Here is a 17,063-nt window from a genome sequence, read left to right as displayed (position 1 = left end):
GTCTAAAGGGAGTTTTGGGGGCAACAGATAGGTTCCGTCGTCCGTCAAGCGCTCTACAGTTAGCGCCCACCGTCCGATGAAATCTGTTTTAATTGATGTTTTGTTGGGGTGAAATAGAATAACAGAAATGTGCTTGGTGGGTTTTCTTTCTATCTTTTGGGTGCCTCCTCACGGGGTTTTTTTTTGTGGACCGCACCTAGTGTGGTTAGCTACAACCGCTAGCTGGTACGTTGCTGCTGTTACGTGCGGCTTACGCTCTCAGATCACCGATCTGTTCAACCGTCCAACAGAAGGTCCCGACCGATTCGATACTACTACTAAACGCCACTCGGGACCCACGGGAACATGAGACATGGGGAGGGGAGGAGGGGGGAGGGTTTTTTTCTTTTTCCTTTCTGCTGCAGAGTACGACGATAAACTAATTATAGAACTACCGTTTCTAATCTAATTTAATCGCGAGTCTATCAATTTTTCTCCATTTTCATCTGCACGTTGCGCTACGGATGCGATGGGTCCGCTTGTTGCACAACCGGTTTATCGATCTGCGCTCGTTGTCTTTTTCCACATCCCCCACTCCCCCCTTTCGGTTAGACCTTTGGTTGATGTATGTGTGTGTGTGTTTTTTTTTTCTGCTCTCAGTTTAGTGCTTAAGTCTTTGTCACAAGGTGACGACGATGTTGCTTTAAATTGTCATTCTCTTTCGCCATTTGCTACGTTTCATCCGTTTCGGATAGAGCTTTTTTTTAACGTTCTTTGGTTGCAAATGCGTTCATTGGAGTCTTTTGTCGGTAGTGCAGCAGCTTCCTTTGACAAATTTGCACACATTTGTAGTATATGATGGAATTGTCGTGCTTTTTAGCGGCAGGATGTTGTTGAAAAATAATAATAAGTTACTACCTTACTTAATGTCTTTTGTTAAGCTATTTATTTTTAATTAGTTATCAAGTGCTGTCATACTTGCTATGTTTAGATAATTTATTTGCCAACAATATAAGAGTTTTACCCTTTTTTTTAAGAATATTAAAATTTGATCTTATAAATTTATTAAATTCAATTATTTAAAAATTATTCATTTCATACATCTATTAACTAGTTACAGTACCAGCTCCTAATTAAAATAATGTATGTTTATGTTTGATAGTTCTATATTTATAATATTGTATGTTTGAAACATTTTTGTTAAGTGTATTTATTATTTTTGTTCAGTAAAGGGAAATATTAAATTAATTTCAAAAAATCATATTCATTTTTACAAGCAAAGTTAGATTTAAAAAAATAATAATGAGTAATTGGATTATGATAGTCAAACTGTGCAATGTAGAATAAATGTATAAAAAATAAATATTTCATTTAGGGATGTATAGTTGAAGAAATGGTTGAACCGTTCGAATGGTTTAATCTATTTAAGCCATTTGCTTCATTTCAATATAATTAAACAGATTGATCAGATTGCAAACTTTAAAGATGGTTGTAAACATCTCGGCCGCATGGCCGCATAAACACTAAGTAGAAGTTCCATTCCACAAACCGGCCGATCGTGAAGGAATCTGGCAGGAGGGCGAAAGGCATCCCCGAGCCCGACAGCCGATGTACACAGCGTTGTATTACATCGTTAAACCATTACTGTAATCGACCGTCCGATCATCGTGGTGGTCGATAAATTTTCATTTCAAGACATCATCCGGATCGGCGCTGGTTGTATTGTCTTTGCACGGTGTTCGCTGCAAAATCGCGTTTGTATGCTGCATTACACGGGTGCGGGCACCGGGTGGTGGATGTGCAAAGCAAGCGAACCGCTGAATGTTTTTCCTTTTATTCGTTGGAAAACATTTTTCATCTTAAGAATCGTACGAACTACTAAACCGTCCATTGTTTCGACCATGTTATATACGGCGCCGTAACACCCGTAACGGTCAGAAAGCGGGAGGGGTTTTCGGTGGAAAGACAGTGCTGTCAAGAAGGAAAATAGTCGATCGCACATAGCAATGTTGTGGTACATCCGTATGGACGATCAGACTCTTCTGCTCGGGTCCACACTAGAGCTTCCTTCTCCAGAAGGCGTATCTTATCTCCCATTGGCACAGTTTTCCACCCACATCTCGGGAGGTCAACCTTTACGCCCAAAACCCCTAACCCACATTTTCACCACCGGGGAAAGAACTTCTCCCCCCTCGAAGAAGATCTCACATTGCGACAATTTGCCCGCTTTTTTTGTTTTTAATTTTATTATTATCATTTCGCTCGTTAGCTTGTTGCGTTCCCGTTTCATCGTTAAGCTGTTGTTTGGTTGGTGGGGGTGTGTAATGGGGGCTGAATTCTAAAACGGCCGTGATGCTGCTGGGAATGGTGGGTGTGGGAGTTTGTGTGCGCAAAAGCTAAGGCAAAAGCAACGAAAAAAAATACGTATCAACCAACGTAAGCGAACCTTTTACACAATCTTCGTGTGATCCATCCAGCGCTGTGTTAGATCACTGCCTTCAACCCCGTTCTACGAACCGTTTCCTGTCCGATTCTTTCCCAGCAAACACGGAACCACGGATCCTCCTTCACCCGCGTAATGGTCTGTAATTGTCTCTGGAGCTTGGTAGTATTAGCACGGGTACCGTAACCACCACCTCTGCACACTGGAACGTGTGCAGACGATCGCACAACCCAGCCACTACGCCCAGGGTCCCGGACGGCAGTAACCGTAAACGATGTAGAATCTTCGATCCGAAATGCATCTGGAGCAGTAGTAGAGTGTGCGGCCTTTGGGGTGCATACGAAGCCCAACTGCCGGGTGGGAGGAGTAGTTCGAGGTATGCAAGGGAGGAAGAAAGGTTGTGCAGTGTTGCGGTATACTAGGGCGCTGGGCGGATCAATTTTTATTTCATAATGGGAACGGTAAAAAGGAATGAAACCATTGAGAGGTATCGTTAATGTCGTTAAATTATTGCCATTATTTTTGAAGCGCATTTTATTGCAACAAAGAAGCAATGTAGAACGCTTAAGTAATGTTTAAAACTGTTTTGATATAAAAATTGCTATTAGTATTGAGTAATACGATAAAGAGCTTCACCGAACACTTAAGTATTGATCTTCACTTTCAAAGTACAGTGGAATACCGACTATTTTATTTTTTTGATTTAATTTCTATTATGACGGCCAGTGGCGTATTTAGGAGTTCGGAGGCCCTGAGCAACACTAATTTTTGGGCCCCTAATTATAAAGCTTTTATTATTAAATATATCTTACGTTTTATTTGAAAAAGATGGAAAATACATTTTTTTTCCTTTATTAAATTCAAATATTACATTTTGTTTAAACTTATTGATTTTAATTTTTTTAAGTTTGAATTTTCGTTTAAGTAAAAAGAATTAAAATTATTCTTGTATTATTCTAGAAATAGATTCTAGTATTTTTGGAGTGCACTCAGTGCACTAGCACAGTTTTTAGCTGCAAAATTGCGTAAAGGTTAAGGGAATGGTATTTCTGATTTTTTTTCTCATCTGATGTGCACACATTTGCTGTGCCTCCTGCCGAAGAATGGTCTAGCCCAAGATCGGGGAATTGTTTTATGAAATTATCATGGATTTTACTTGCATACCCGAAGCTTGCTTACTTCTTGTTTAGCCCGCTTCCTGAATAAGGTAAATCCTCAACTCTCGTCCTGTCTCAGCTCGGGGCCTCCGTCAGCTCGGGGCCCCCCGCAATTGCTTAGTTTGCTTACCGTTAAACCCGCCACTGATGACGGCAATGCCTTATTTTCAGGAATACCGACTAATCACAAGACAATATTAATAAACAGTCATTAGTTTAGTCAGAATTCCAAAATCTTTGAGGATACATAATTGCCTAAGGATTTATGTATATTCTGCATAGAAATTCAATGTCAGGGTCTGATGAATTCCGGCGGAATTTCCGTGAAGTACTAACTGATTACTCCACAGCTATTGAATGACAGATTAGTCAATATGAATGTTTTAAGCCATCTTGCACCATCTGGAAAAGTTTGTGATGTTAAACTCGGTTGAAAGTATTTAACAATGATTAGATTCAATTTCTTCCCTGCATGGATAAACCGACTTCCGGTTAAAAAGCTCTCGGATAGATTTGAAATTGTAGCTATTTTCTGTTATTGGAAATAATGTCGAAAACAAGCTGTTTAAAACTCTTCTATTAGAGCGATTTTGTTTACTGTACTATTTTTGCTTAATTGTACAAACAGGAAAAATATTGAGCTCCATCTGTTGCTACGATTCGCAATGAAAAAGACGACACAGATTTGAACTACGGTGGGTCACATTTTCCACGGTCATTTTCTGCGTTCTCGATCTTCGAACCTCAAGCAGCTCCTAAGCAAACAACCATTGCGTGACTGTGTGTCCTTAAGGTGGGAAAGCTGAACAGGGGGAAGGGGGTGAAATTATCTTCCCTCTTCGGTAGGGTTCCACCCCGGTCCGGTTCACCGGGGAGAGTAAAAAACAACAAAGCCATAACCTTATTCAAGCCGAAGCGATGGTACAGTGTGTCACAGCTCCCGGGGGAAAGAAGATGATGGGAGGGGGTGGGGAGTTTGTTGCGCGATGCGCGTTCCACCTGGCGTAAACGCGTCCCGGGCACGCATGCAGATTTTCGCGCAAAGTATGTGTGATAGCGGTGCGCGCGATGCGTGAGAGAAATGATGGAAAATAATGCGCCCTGCTAGGTCACGAGGGCCACGAACGCGTTCGTAGGGCAGCGAGTTTGTGTTCAAATCCCTACCCCCTCCTTTGAGCCACCGTTAACAGGAAAGGTTACCCATTGTATCGTGGCGCGCGGGGTTTTTCTTGGCTGGCAGCAAACAAAACCAAACCCGTACGATATGATTGCGGTGGTGGCAATAGATGGTCGCATGCTTCACGTGGACCGAAGCGCTGGTTCTGAAATCCATTTTGCAGGTTGTTAAAAATTTAAAATAGCAGGTAAAGACAACAGCGAGAAAGAGTATGATCTTAGGCCGTTAGGAAAATTTGGGGGCTGGTATGAGACTGACGGCGCTATCGGCAGTGTAAAATGATGCGCTCTGATAAATTGCTCATAAGAATATTTCACAACGAACCACGACGATTACAGCCGGTACGGTAGAAGATGGTCACGGTGTAAGGGTTGCCCGCCCAAGGGGAAAAAATCCCCCGTCCACACCTTATCTATACGACGTCCAGGCGGTGCGCTTGGTTCCCTTATTAATTCGGCCCCATCGGAAGTGGGACAGCCGGGAAGATCATCTGCCCGATTAGTTTGATCTTCGACGGGCTTTTGAGCAAACCAATCGGATCGGTAACGAGGCCGGCAAGAAAGCAACTACAACAACAACAACAACAACAACAAACCATCGAATAATGAGGGTAGAATGAAGGTATATACACGCGGACAGGGGACATGCGATGTTTGCGCCTGTTTGCGGTTTCGGGGTGGAATTTCGCTATCGCGAAAACTGAGACGTGAGAAAGAAAGCGATCCGGTCGCGGGATGATTCGGTCCACACGGAGAACGGAAATTGGTGGATGGAAGGGTGGAGGAACGGGGGGAGGGGGCGCGGGTTGAGGTAATCGGAAGGGAAAACAAAATAGAAAACCCCCAACTCACTGCCTCACTGAGGAAGACAGAGAGCGGGAGAAAGAGAATGGTATGTTCTCCATGTGGAAAAGCGAGATGGGAAAACAATAGAGGGAGGAATGTTACGATGAGGAAAATGAAGCGAGATAAATAGAAGAAAAACAAGGAAAAATTCGCGCACGGAGATGATGAATTTTCTGTGATCCGAACCGGGGAGGTTTACGGAATGAAAACAATAGCGCCATAGCAAAACGGTGCGCACAAACAGGGAGAAACAAACGTCCCGTTAGTTTGTTGGCCCCCGAAGTCCGTGTGTGTGTGTGGCTATCGAACCCTGTGTGTGTGCTTGGCACCTTGCAAACCATCGACGATCGCCAGTTGGGCAGAGTGTGGTGTAACCTCGGCCTTCATGTTTTGGGGGTAAACAATACTAAACACCCCTAACAAGAAACTCACCAAAGCGGTGACTGCGTGTGCAGTTTGGATGGCCTTTTTCGGTTTCTTTCAAATCCGCAAATCGGTTGTAATCTTTCCGTGTTTTTACTTGCGGTGGAGATGGTTGCTGTTGGTGGTGATGTCCGAAACAAAAAAATCCCATCTTTCCCAGAAGGTCGTACAACAAATTGGCCAAAATCGACCGTGAAGCGGACGCGATTTCCTCCGGGGATGGTTTACCGGTGGTAGCAACCCGATTGCCGGTGTTGCGGGAAAAGGAGGGCGAGGGTGAGAACTATTATCGGGAAAGGGGCAATTATTCGCTTTATCTGGTTGCCTGCCTTTGGGGGTAGCTTTTCCTTCAGGTCAAACGATTTTCGTTAAACGGGGTTTGACAAACAATGAGCCGTGTTTGGTTGTGGTTGTGTTGCATGAGTTGAAAGATTTTTTAGTAGCTGCCTGATATGTGGATGATAGTACGAGGGAGAAGGAAAAATTGTATGAGAAATATTTATTTTAGTATTTTAGAAGGGTATTCTAGTGAAGTTTTGACTGGTACTGTTAATTGGGGCCGTATTGTGCAACTTACAACTGTGGAATTAGGTGTCATGAGTTGTTAATGATTAAGTATGTATTCTATGCTTTCAAGATCCCAAGCGCTTGTACCATTTAATCCGTTCGACAATAATTGTCCTTCCGAAAGGAGTTTTTGCAATTAGATTAACAATTTCGAGACAACTGGTTCAGTAAAAGCTCAACCATCAACCGTACGTCAGCGGAATGTGTGGTTTCCTGAGTATATTCAAAAGTTTTGCAGAAGAACCTGCGCCGTACGAGAACTCGGCCATGGGACTTTAGTCTATTCCAATACCAGATCCAATTGATCGAGAATCAGGGAGCAAACTAGTTGGATTCTGAAGCATTTTACCCTAACAATTTTTATCATCGTCGAAATCAACTTCAGGATGAAATAATATATGAGTTGTCGCGGAATGGTAGAATTCGAAGGTAAAGGTTCCAAAGGGTCAGGTCCTTCAATTAGTATTCCATCTCCAAAAAGTCTCTGTTTGTTGTGCATGTTATAGATCGGATTTTCCCGGAAACGACAATGCCTAGAGTTTAGACCATTACACATTCAGCGGAGAGCACTGGTTGCTTTTTCTTCTCTATCGGAACAATAATCTCAAGAGTTCTAGGCCTGATCAACTGCAACTGATCACTAGGATCGTGTGAATTTACTTCGCTCCATTTTTTATTAAAGAATCTTTGTTAAGTCGAAGATCTAGGCTATTAAACCGGAAACCTCCAATGGTCTCTGAGGCCAACTGGTTTTCTTGCCAGAATTATGGAGCATTAGGTCTTTAGGATGAACGTCACCAAGTGAAGTCGTTGCAGGTCCTTGGAACGAGTTCTTTATAAACGAACGATTCTTAATTATATTTCTTGGAACGAATATAAAATTCAATATCTTACACACATTTTGTTTAATTAAACATAAAAGATAGAAAACGCTTAATGGAAACCCTATAGAAGACCCGCTCACATGCACAAATTCCTTCTCTGGATGTGCCATGCTCATCGGTAAACTATTGAAGTCTCTTAAAGGAAGAACATAGGTTAAAATGCGACGAATAATTTTACGCTCAAGTTGATGTTTTTTTTTTCTTCAACAAAAAGCTTCTATCGATTGATCAATCAAAAACTTTATGTTTAGGTTGGCCTGATCTCTCGCACTCTCTTCGTGTAGCCACTGCCTAACCATCACCCTAACGATAAGCGGAACGGTTTGAACGTGCACATGATTCTTATTGAATAATCGCCCCGGCCAAATCTGCACTCGGCGATAATCAGCCTGTGGACTTGTGGTTGTCGTTGTTCGTGGTGTGGAAGAGGAGGGGGGATGGGGAGAGGGTTTCCCGCTTTTCTTTTGCCCACTTTACTGTCACGTAATTTTTGCGTTCGAGAAACTTAACCATTGCTTCCGACGGGAACCTGCTGTTATCGCTGTTGCATCGTACTTTGTTGGCCGGCGTTAGGGAACGGAAGAGGGCCCACAGTGGATGCTGAGGCACCTGGCAAAGACTGACAAAACGGCACAGATAAGCGCCATTCCCGGTTCGTCCGGACCGGGCCAGGCACTGGTTACTGGAGGTAATTTCATTTTCCCAATTTTCAAAGTCTCCCCACACGGACCACACGGTTCCCCGAACCGGTGCACAAACACACTCAACGTGCATCGGGGGATAGTTGGGCGTTTGGGAACGGACCGGGATTTTGTCGGGTTGCGTTCGACGAACGACGGGCGCTCATGGCTCATCGTGATGCTTTGTGAAAGCATTCATTCTTACGAGCAAGCGTTTAACGCAGGCCACCCTTCTGGGCCGTCCCGAGGGGCCGTTTTTTGGGGTGGTATTTGGGCTTTTCTTCCCATCTGTTCTCGATCTCAGCGTAATTTTACGCATGCTTTTACGCAACCACCATCAGTTGGAGGTTTCCATCGGTGGCGATCGGTGTGTGGGGAGGGGAGAGGATGGGGGCAGCAGCTGACACAAAACCCGTGCAAAATGGTCATGTGCTGGGTGCGTTTAGTTCGACGCCGTTTAAAGCTGGGAATGGTTTAACCAATTTTTCGAGTGATTAAATTGACTTTCTTGTCAGTCGGAAGCGAAAAAGAGCTTGCGGTAAGGAGTGTGTGAGGAAGAGAATGAAGGAAAGGTATGGCCACGGCCACGAATGGTGAAGGGAATGAAACTGATACCTTCATTGCGTTCTTTGTGCTGTGAGATTGCTTCAAGAGTTGGGGCCCCCGAGTTGGTGTTGGATGAATTTTCCTAACGGTGCTTTTCCCAGGTGTCGGGAATGTAGAGCGTTCCAACGTCGGTGGAACCATTCTTTCATTCCTCGGTTTTTTAGCTCCACCATTTGCCAGCCGATGGGACAGGATTTGGGGAAGATGGGGAGACGGAGTACGGCAAAAGGAGTACACATTTAATATGCCACATAAAACAAGAAGTATGTGGCGATTGCACAAATTTATGATATTTGCTTAGCGGTCGGGATAAACGACAAAAGCGCACTGCGAACGAACGATATCTTGTTGAATTAATAATCGACTTCGGAGGAATGTGCTGACACAAGTCGCACCATTTATTTTACAAACTTTTTGGTTACATAATTTAGGTGCAAAAGTATTGTTTAATGTTAAAAACGATCATTTTACTACTCAAAAGCATTCGATTAGTTAGGTAGATTAGTTTGATAAAATTATTCGCTCTATGCACTAAGTAATTATACGAGTTCTGGCGCGTCTTCGCTCTAGCTAACAAGAGAAAGATGCAATAAATAAAGATTCCATGAAGGTAGCATAAACTAAACGTAATGCGATGGAAGAAACCATCTCAAGAAGGAATGTGGGAGATAAGTTCGATAAGATCTTGGGGTGGTGTCCATGAGCTGTAAAAAATGGAAATACATAAAGTAAAGCATATTTATCATATAAATCATAAAGCTAGAAATAAGACGGTCATGATGGAAAAAGAACGAGTTTTGTGGAAGATGAATTTATGCTGAATCTACTTTTACATCATTTCCCTCAACCAAAACAAATTCTTCACTGTTACATAATTATCTGCTCTGCAATGTGTATACTTGCAGTTCCCAGCGATTTTGAGATTCTTTTATCGATTTCAAGATTAGCGCAGTCAATGTGCACTAATCGCAAATTCCTAATTACGTGTGCACCCAACCGATGGAGATTAATTAGATTTGGAGTAACGAGATTCGCTTCTGAGTAGAGCAGTGCCGATAGACACAGGAAGGCAGATAAGGAGGGTATAATAATGGACAAACGAATAAGGGTTTCGCGTAAAAACTCAACGCAATCATAACGCTAGAGCTTTGTGTAATAGGGGAGAAAAAAAATGGAATGAATAATTGGAGAACGTATGAAGACTTAACGATAAAGTATTGATCTTGAATGCATTTGAATGGAAACCATAAAACTGTTTAACAGACAATAATAAGAAATGTGTTTATTACAAAAGAAGATTATTCTTATTATTAAGAATTAATAAGAGTTAATTAAAAGTTTGGTCGAATTGAAAAGCAAACTTGTGTTTGCCCAAAACCTACCAAATGGGCATAAAATATACAGAAAGGGGAAGAAATGAAAACAGAAATGTAAAATTGTGAAACACAGCAAGACAACATCACCACAAACGACACAGAATGATGCATGCACGGTGGCATATCATCCATCCACCACGCCACCACGTGTGATGGGATAATAAACGAACCGCTCACAGGAACCCAAATCCGCTAGCTCCCGTTCTAGTGTGTGGCTCACTTATTTACGCAAAATTTTGCGGTTTTGCGCTCAGCGCACCATTGCTGTTTACCGTAGCGTGCCACTATCACCAACCTTTCCAAGCTAATTCAATGTACGGCTTAGGCAAACTGCAATTGGGCGCACCGATTGAGCAGCCGGTTGTTTTTTTCGCCCACGGTACGGTTACCCGCGGTGCCGTTAGTCGCTCATACAATGCAATCAGCACGCTCAAGGTTTCCACCCGCGTCCGGACACCTGAAAATCTCACCCCATAACTCTCGGGGGCCTCCGGAACGATGGTGGGCGATCAGTCAATACTGCGATCTGGATTGGGATCTTGGCGATCGAGCTAACGAAGGGTTGCCCGACCGTGTATCCCGTGGCCGCGCGTGGTAAGGTTTGGGATCGATAAACAATTTGTCGGAGGCAGGCATAACAAAATATTAAGAAAACTGATTAAGGTGCCCGATGGCGGGGGGATTTGAGATTTCTCACTGGTGCGCCCATCTGGAAATGGACCGATCGAGGGATGAGCCGTCTTGAATTCCACCAGCTCGCGAATGCCTTCTCACCCGCAGTTGTCCAGCATTGTGGCGCCCACACCAACTCCCGCGGAGCCCGGGGATTTCCGGCGTCGGAGGTGTGCAACAGATAGCAGGAACCGATTAGAGCTGGACCGCCTAACCAGCAGCCCGGTGCCGGTGCGAGGCAGTTAATGAGTTTTTCCACCAGGCATCATCATCATCATCATTCTGTTACAACCGTTCGGGGCTGGAAATCGATTTTATTTTACGATACCCCCGATTTGATTTCCCGTATCCGTGTCGCATGTACACGTTCCGGTGCGCGAAGTATGCGCTTCTTGGACGCGTTTCAGAATCGCGAATTCGCACCAATTTCGCGGCCAGGTGTCAGTGCGTTCGTGTGCTCCTTGAGCTGCCAGTGCAGAAATTCGACAGCATCTAAGCGAACGCACCATTTCTTTCTGATGGGGTTTTGCATATATTTTATTTGTGTGTTGTTTGTTTGTTGCATGGGCCGAAGCCCACCGGGCATTGGGCGGTTTGTTGTAAATAGGGAAAGAAAAGCCCCCACGGCAGTGTGCGGGAACCTACGCTTCCGTGGGTCATTAATTTAAAGACGGTGTTTGTTATCGGCTCAGTCCGGTGGGCTTCTTTCTTTTCGCACCCCAACCTACGGAACCCCCGGTAAGGGATGCAGTTTTGTAGGTCGTCGTCTGGGCACGTCTTGGCGTCGTTGGAAGAGAACGGTAACAAACATAAAAAAATAAGCCAACCAGCTACTTCCACCCGGGATTGGAACGACAATCGGTTCGCTTCATTGCTACGGTTTCTCAGAACTGTTTTTTCCCAGCCCGGCCCGAACCCGGCCAACAGTTCTAGTTCCGGCAGAGGATGTTGAAGATGATCCAAATTGTTAAGATTGTCGGGTCGCCCGGGCATCCGGGGAACACCCTGAACCCAGCGATGCCCTGAGGGGGTGGTGGACGGCGTTAGATGCGTTCGCTTGCTGTTGCTTCTTCATTACGGCTTGTTAACATTGTGGAATGCGTTGTGACAGCCGCACCACTGGTAACATTTCATTTCGCTGGGCTAATTGAGCACCGAGCGCCGAGTCCGATGAAGTTGTACCGCTGGGGGTTGAGGACTTCCGTGCGCGGTGAAGTGATGCAACGTGTGTTTGTGACTGGTCGCACACGGTGGAGTTTTCTGTAGAAAATGTTAATTTTTGGTGCATTGGCGCTTGAAGTGTATTTTGAGGAATGTTTTGAAAAATTCTGTCCTAAAACAGTTAATTTTTTATTAGCATTAGATTTGTATTAGGTGCATTAGGTGTTTGAGGTACCAAGGTTTCCTTGTATACTCTCTATCTCTATATGCTATATTCTTTTTGAACATAATTAACAAGTTAATTCCTTATACATTTATTGAATTATCAATATACTCCAATTTTTAAAAAAAATATTCTATGCATTTACAATAAAACTTGACACAACAGTTGAGCTTACAGTGTGTTACATAATTATAGTAATTGTTAAAAAACAAATACAAATACAAATTGTTGATAATTTGTATAAAATAAATCCCTTAGTTGAAGAGAACGTTCTTTAGCCGAAGCTTTTATTGAAAAAAGTTTGTTTCGTGTGAATTCGTAAATACTACGACTACATCGAGAGCTCGTGACGAAATTTTAATTTACATTTTATCAACGAAAAATTAATTTATTATTGTCAGAATTTCGAATAAGTTGAAGTATTGTAATTCTCAACTCATACAGTGTTTTGAACTGTTTAAAGTATGAATAGACATTTTCGGTAACTACAACTTTTCGGTACAAAACTATGCTTTGAATATAGAAAAACCAAAAAGCTTGGGTTAATTTTAGTTATAGTTTTCCTTGTTTGTTTGTTTGTTTGTTTTTGTTTCACAGCTCAATTATGTCACGGACTAACAATATAATGTCGCAGAGTATTAAACATATTAAACATTCTTAAGAAGCTTACGAATGTTAGTAACAACATTACGATTGTGTCGTCGCATAATGAGCGCTTTACATTCTCGACATTATTTACTTAGCATTCATACTTTATTCCATGTCCCAACATGATCAGCTTTAGACACTGATTAAGTGCTTACGGTTGCATTGTACCACGGCACTCTGTGTTGAAGCATGTCTCGCCATCAGTACGTCAGCTAAGTGCCCTATTAAGCTCCCCATTTTCCACACCACAAAATCGCCTATTCAAACGTGCATAATATAGCGCTGTCAGTTCCAAAATCGATGACATTTGTATTCTCCCCTCCCCAACCCGATCGACCGACCGGTCCACTTGTGCGCCGCATCGTAATGAGGGCTGCCCGGTAGAAAAATTATGAAAATTAACTGCATTTCATTCCCGGAACGTGCCCCAAATTTAGAGTGCCAGAACGAGTCTTCGCGCCGGGGCTGGAATGGAGATTATGGTCGCGAGTGCAGCACGTCTGCAACCGTCACTGAATGCGTCAATGAGCGCTATCAAATGACACATTTGGAGGGTTTTGCGTAGGGCTGGTTGTTTCTTTTGTTTGTTTGGCATTCCTCCCCTGGAAAATCCTTCGCCGGAGGGAAAGTATGGCAGAAACGCAGTCCCAACGCAGACCGTCCGGGCCAGTTGGGCCACAAAATAAAATTGCTCCAAGGCACGACAAAATAACAAACAAAAAAAAACGCCACAGCACGACGGGGGCTGCTGAACGGATTTTGTCCTCGGTGCCGGAGGGGTGCGGGGGGGCCGGTTCGGTGGCCCGCCTGTCCGCCCGCCCCAGAGCAGAGTTCGATGTTCCGCTTCAAAACGTCCCGTTATGAAAGAGCGGGCAATTGTAACCGTAGACCGTGCAGTGACCGACGCTACGGACGGACCCGACGGTTTTGCGGCCGGCTAACTGAGTGACTGACTGACTTAAAGCCGCTAACTGCCAGCTACTGCTACTGACACATTTTTAAGACCGTGGCGCGGGGATAAGAATTAATTAGGCATTATCGGGCGGGCGACCTATCGTCGTCGTCGTCGCCGTACAAGGAAAGGTCGGCTCTTGGCGGTGAACGTGACGTGGGGTGAACTTTCCACCGACACTGGAGCGTTTGGAGAGGCTGGTGTCTTCGGTGGAAGCATCAGTTCCGGCCACAGCCGTTAGTTTGCTGCGTTATCGCCGCTACGTTTCCCCCACCGTCTTCACACCGAAAGACTGGTGGTCAGGGCACAAGGTCGTCGTGATCGTGCGATCTTTTTCTTGCGCCATTTGATCTTCCATCGAAAGCGGTTCCGAGCCGTTAGTTCGGTTGTGGCCTGAGAACGAGGCCACTGGAAGCATTTCGTACGGTTATTCTTGACGTTTTGTTAAGCACACGATGGAATGGAAATGGCGTGAATTTTGTTTTCATTGCACATGCGAAAAGAAGCGAAGGAAAAGCACGGAAACATGGTGATAAGTTGTTTATCTTTTTGCGATAAGTTGGTTACCTTGGGAGTGGAACACACCAAAGCGAAGGGTTTTTCCTTCGCTCTGTTTTACTTTCCTGCTCTGTGTACCTTCGAGAAATTCTTCGCGGAATGTTTATGCAATGGGATGAAACCGTTGGCGGGCAATCTGCATCCCTGCTGGTCCCGGGCACACGGTAAAGCCCACGGTAATCTCATTCTCGAAGCATTACAACAAAGGATCGTCATTTGCACAAGTCGAGTGGCAATGTATTATGATTGAGATGTTTATTCACACTCCAACCGGAGAGGAGGGTGTATTCTACGCACACCGGAACGCTTGAATGGTGCGCCCTGCGCCTCGAAATCTTCAGGGGATTCAGCGGAAAAGAAAACCAGTGCCATATCGTGAGCCGATGAGTGCGCGCACCTATCATTGTTTTCAAACATTCGCTCATTGTTTCCCCCCCAGGCGTTCGCTAGTAGGTTAGTTGGTTGCATAGTTTGCATAGATGAACTTGCACTCGAAAGCATGCAAATCAACTTGCGGTCTGAAGATTCGCACGAAACCTCGCACAATCAAGAACACTGGTTCATTGTTAAGGGTTTCCCGGTTCCCCGGGCCCCCGGGGGAATGTCTGTTCGCAGAATTTCTAACGCGTGTTTTGCTGGCGCATTCCATTCCGCTCTCGATTCCCGCTCCCGGTTCTTGCAGTGATAAACAATGACAGCATCTACGACAAACGGCATACCAGAGCGGTATGGGTGATCTGGCACCCATCGCTGGGTGATAGAAATAGGTGCACACAATGTCATGAATAGCTATGCAGTTATGTAGTAATGTGTAGGGGTAGCACTTTAGTAAACTGATGATGATACAGTTTTGGGGCTTTCTTGTGTGTTACTTTGGTTTTTAATTTAGTTTTAAAGCGTTTAAATTCATCTTTTTTAGTCACAAAATACATGTTTTTTTTATGTTAATTTGTCTTAATTTATATACTACCTGTTTAAGTAGTACTAGTAACCTCAAGAGTTCTGAGAAATTTGCCATTTCTCGCATTCTTTGATTTTATTTACATACTTAGCCTGATTGATTCCGATGGGATTTTGGAGCGATCCTCTCATGTGGAACAGGTGCCACTACCAAATAACCCCTATTTTATGTTTATACTTGGAAGTTTGATGCTGGTAATGATGACAGCATTTGGTAAATTATTTTTTCATTATAATTCTATACTTAAATTTTATCAGCTCCCATGACTGCGATCAGAATTAACATCCCTGGAAATGTATTATTGGATGGTTTCGAAGAGTAAACTCATTCATGCGCGAAAAAGCAATTCCTCAAAACAACATTATTGCAAATGGATTCCCAGAATTCTTAAAAACCAACGCACGGTTTGACGTGAACATGTCATTCAGATGTACGCTTCACTTTAAATAGAACTGATGGAATTTTATTTTAAAAGCGCTTTATTTAATTACCATAAAATGTTCCAGTAGTAATTCATGTTTTCTACCTGTAATACTTAACTCTTTTTATCATGTACTATATGCATTCTTCTTAGTTAAGTTCATAAATTAATAATTGAATTAAATTGTACTATAGCAAATCGATAAAATGTCATTTTTTCGAATTTCGAATTAGGGGAAATGTACCCCGAATTTTCGGGGTACATCTCCCCTAATCCCCTAATTCTATCATATCTGTATCTATCCGTTACATTTAAAATTCTTCAACGCCTAAAGCCTTTGGCCTACAAACAAGCTATCTGTGGAAAAGGATATCAGTGACTAAAGAGTCCATAGATGTTGAGTACAGTTGAGCTTAGATGGTTATAGCACTTTTTTTCCTTGATAAATGTTTACTGAAGAGTACTCATTGCAATGACCATAACGCTCCATGTATTCATCTCAGCATCTTGTTTTAAATCCCATCAAACGGTAAATTCTACTACCAGCTACTTGTCCGCAGTTTTTCACCTTTGCCCATGAAGCGTTTGTGCACCGTGGGGGGGTGTGCATTAGGCAGCCATTTTGCGGTGGCAAGGGCAAAAGTCGATATTGGGATTGTGTTTCTACCGCGCGGTATTTTCTCACCGCTAATGGGCAAACGCGGGTGCAGCGGGTGCACGACCTCTACCTAATGCCAGATAATCGGCCACGGGAGATTTAAAGAAAAAAGAAGAAGCAACGCAGAAGCTGACAGTGATTCCACCGGCGACCTGCAGTGCACTCGCGGCAGTTGGGGGTGAGAAAAAACCCGTCAACCGATACCATAAGCAACGCTTTAAATGTGCCCCATTGTGTTTTGTTTGTCAGTGGATTCGATGAACTGTGCCATCAACTGGCGGCGTTCCTCTTCTATGTTAATTAATTATCCCCTCAAATCGGCAACCCTCCCGCTTTGGGGAGGGTGGGTTTTTCTAAACAACCCCCGGCCGATCGTGGGTGGTTTTTGTGGTCGGTAGACACCCGGTGGTAAGCATTTGTGGCCCCCGGGAATGGCTTCGTTGACAAATCAAATAACTTTCACCCGTCCGGACGGCGTACGTACAGAGGCTGTCCGTTAAGCGCGTGTGTGATGACCTGGCACGGAGATAACTTCAACGCTGTGCAAATGAAACCTGAATGTTTGCGGGTGGGCGATATGGCATGCGGAAAACCGAACTAAAACCGTTCTGGTTATTTTTTCTTCCTCTCATTTGTGCCCTCAAACAGCAGTTGTTGCCTTTTCTTTGTGTG

Source organism: Anopheles moucheti, chromosome 2 (assembly GCF_943734755.1).
Source record: "Anopheles moucheti chromosome 2, idAnoMoucSN_F20_07, whole genome shotgun sequence".
NCBI classification, from domain to species: domain Eukaryota; kingdom Metazoa; phylum Arthropoda; class Insecta; order Diptera; family Culicidae; genus Anopheles; species Anopheles moucheti.
The sequence above is the reverse complement of the archived record's forward strand: the minus strand, read 5'-3'. Positions refer to the sequence as shown.